Source organism: Tupaia chinensis, unplaced genomic scaffold (assembly GCF_000334495.1).
Source record: "Tupaia chinensis unplaced genomic scaffold, TupChi_1.0 Scaffold000026_1, whole genome shotgun sequence".
NCBI lineage: Eukaryota > Metazoa > Chordata > Mammalia > Scandentia > Tupaiidae > Tupaia > Tupaia belangeri.
Window position 1 is genome coordinate 1,962,125 of NW_006159456.1, and position 3,735 is coordinate 1,965,859.

The 3,735-nt window shown below is 47.8% G+C and overlaps 1 pseudogene; it reads left to right on the plus strand.

Annotated features, from left to right (window-relative positions):
• The first annotated feature begins 531 nt into the window (after window positions 1-531).
• LOC102472890 (E3 ubiquitin-protein ligase RNF38 pseudogene) lies at window positions 532-2,204 on the plus strand (annotated as a pseudogene).
• Window positions 2,205-3,735: the final 1,531 nt, after the last annotated feature.

Consider the following 3,735-nt stretch of genomic DNA (forward strand, 5'->3'; position numbering starts at 1 on the left):
CAGGAACCAGGCAACAGAACACATCAGGAGGGGCTCCTGGAGGGACCAAAGTGGATTTGACAGAGTTGTCTGACACGCTTACAGAGGAAAAAACATTTTAAGGAGATAATTAACCAGCTTCCTTTGTAGTTAGGAATGAGCTATGAACAGTTTTGGCCAGTGAGGTACAAACTGCATTCTGCTGGGTGGAATGGCTACGAAAACTATTGGTTTCCAATGGGGGAGAGGGGAGGATCAGACTAACAGTATCCTCACCCTCTCACCCTGTTGTTCTCATCCTTTCATCCTGCCTGGAATGAGGAGGTGACACCTGAAGAGCATAGGGGAACTATTCTGAGGTCTGAAGAAGAGTCACATACCAAGGATTTTGTAGCTCAGGGATCAAGGACTCTGAAACACGGGCGGCTTGGTAACGGACAGAGGCAGAGTTTCCCAAAGCGTTTTAGAGGGAGCTGCTCTCAGGCAGTTTTAAATAGTACTGGACTGCGCACGCTAAAATTCAGTCATTATTACCGTATTTCTCCCTCTGCAATGAATGATTTGCACACCGAAGGCACAACGAAGGCTGAGCTCATTATCACCGCTACCTCCGACCATCCCTGCAGAGGGGAGTGTGTTGGCGCCTGCGCTCGGCGAGCCGGGTCAGCTCTGGGCCCGCAGTCATTTCCTGGCGCTGCCGGTGTGATGGTTTCGGGAGGAAGGAAGCGCAGTGACGGCGCCTGGGTGGGAGCCGGGGTTCCGGGGTTGAGGAGGCCCTGGCACCGCAGATCTGGCGAGCTGGCCGCTGGCTGGGCGAGTGGTCACAATGAAGGCGGCAGCCCAGCGAGGAGCCGGGGGAGCAGCCTTGCATTCGCTCGCAGCAGAGTGAAGAGTCCAAGTCCCAAGAGGCAGCGCCGTTCTCATTCCGTCTTTGATGATACACCAGTCACCAGCTCCCTCGCCAGCAGCTTGACCATGGGCGATGACATCAAATAGGCAGCCTCCTTCAGTTCAACCAAGCAACATCACTTCTCAGGGGAACGATGCAACACACCTGCACGCAACAGAAGTCCTTCTGTCAGGCGCCAGCGAGGAAGAAGAATCTTCTGTCTCGACATAATTCCATTAGTCAACCTGAAAACTATCACCATCTCCCTTGTGCACAGCAGCAATAGAGGAACCTCGCGCCTTCCACCCTCGGAATGTATCTTTCCATCTGCTAATCCTGCTGCTCATCCACCCCAGCAGAATGCAGTAATGGTCGACATACATAATCGGTTCCATCAAGGCACACTTCCTGTTCCCTCTACAGTAACTACAGTGGCACCAAGTGGGATTCCACTCGGCACAGGCCAGCACATCTCGGCTAGCAGAATACAGCAGGTCCCAGGGTGCTCTGTGGTTCTCAGTGGATAACACCTCCTTGTCTGTAGTGTGCCTCCTCCAGTGCTCGGGGCATGTTCAGTTCAGCACTTACCAGTACCATATGCTGCGTTCCTGCCTCTCATTTCTAGTGATCCATCCCTTAAACATCCCCCTCATTTGCCACCACCAGGCCAGGTTCCTTCCCAGACACAGCAAGCACGATTGCCTCTGCAAAGGAGTGAAAATGAAGTGCAACTATTAGGAGAACATCGTCCAGTAGGAGGTTTTACTTACTCTCCATTAGTCCACCCTCCAACACCACCGCCTTCAACTCCTTTGCGGTTCTTAACATATGACCCTTTGCATCAGAGGGTATCCTTTGGAGTATTTATCCTCCACTTATGCCTCGGAGGCTCACAGGACACAGTACACACTGATCACAGCAGCCAAAACCATCTCCCCCTTACCATCCCAGCTTACTACCTTATGTGTTAGCAATGCTTCCAGTGCCACCTACAGTGGGCCCAACTTTCAGCTTTGGATTGGATGTGGAAGATGGAGAAGTAGAAAATAATGAGATCCTGTTAAACCTGGCAGGGCGACTGGGAGAAGCTAAGACTTGAGGATGGACGAAAGCAGATATTAAACAAGTTCCTTCTTACCGGTTCAATCCTAACCACCACCAGTTGGAACAGACTGTGTGTAGAATGCATGTGTGATTTTGAGTCAAGGTAACTACTTAGAGTCATACCTTGTAACCACGGGTTCCATACCAAGAGTGTTGACTAATGGCTTAAGGCAAATCATACTTGCCAATGTGCCAAGCTCATGCTTCAGAAGTGCATTGGGGTTCAGGATGACCAACATAAGAACACTAATATAGTTGGGTATTCCTCATCACACATATATAAGGACTATCCACTGAACTTCATCTGTACAGCTTCCAGCCCTCCCTTTCCCAAAAGGGTCAATGAGCCTTTCTTTGCACTGTATGACTTAATCAACTATAAAAGCTTACGATTAGTCTTCGCAATTATGGGATTGTGATTGGAACCATGTGATTGGAACTCAAAAGACTTTCTCTAGCTTAATGTTGTGTGTGCACTAACATTCCTTGGTTTGGGGATCATTCTGAGTGCTGCTGTAAGAGTACAGTGGATGTGATCTTTTAGCATGTGCTTTTATAAAAAGTGGTAGCTCCAGATGACATAGCAATCTACTTTATATAGAGCCTTCAGAAACTGTGAGTGGAAATGAATGCAGCGGATGATTGTTGGTCATGAATATATCTGTGTGAGAGAATGTGTGCAACTACATGTGTGAGGGCACGGTAGCTAATGTGTGTGTGAGCTCTTATATACCAGCATGTACCAAGAATTGTGTGTACTTTTAATCATGCTGCAATGTACAATCTGGTGTGTTATTTGAACAGCACTAGTACTGTACACTGTTTTTTTCCCCCTTGTGTTTACTGTTGCACGCTGATTGCTAAGGACACATAGATTTTAAGCATTGACTACTCCATCCTCTTCCCTCCCAATGAATGGAATGAGAAAAGCCTTCTTCCTTTGCTTCAGGCAGCTGTCACCTTCTTTTCATTGGTGGTTGCAAGTGAGTCACTTAAAGGAATAAGTGTTAACAGATTCTCACTCCATAAATCTGATTTTTTGATTCAGTTGTGGAAAAAAAATTTCAAAACTTTCTTTTATTTAACTTATTTCCTGAAATTAAAAAAAATAAATTAATTTACATTAATTCCCTGATCATCGTCACACAGCCAGAACCAGTCTGAACCAGCCAGAACCAGCTACAACCGCTTTGAACCAGCCAGAACCAGTCTGAGCCAGAACCGGTCTGAACCAGCCAGAAACCAGTCTGAACCAACTAGAACTGGTCTGAACCAGCCAGAAAAGTCTGAACCGGTTTAAATCAGCCAGAACCAGATAGAACCAGTCTGTACCAGCCAGAACCAGCCAGAACCGGTTTGAACCAACCAGAACAGCCAGAACTGGTTTGAACCAACCAGAACAGCTCTGAATCAGCCAGAACCAGGTTGAACCAGCCAGAACCGGTCTGAACCAGCCAGAACCACTTTGAACATGCTAGAACCAGCTATATCTGGTTTAAACCAGTCAGAACAGGTGTGAACCAGCCAGAACCAGATTGAACCGGTCTGAATCTGCCAGAACTGGTCTGAACCAGCCTGAACCAGCTAGAACTGGTTTGAACCAGCTAGAACTGGTTTGAATAAGCCATAATCAGCTAGAATCAGTTTGAACCGGTTTGAAACACCCAGAACCAGTTTGAACCAACCAGAACCGGTCTGAACCAGCCAGAACCGGCCTGAATCAGCCAGAACCGGCCTGAACCAGCCAGAACCAGCTAGAACCG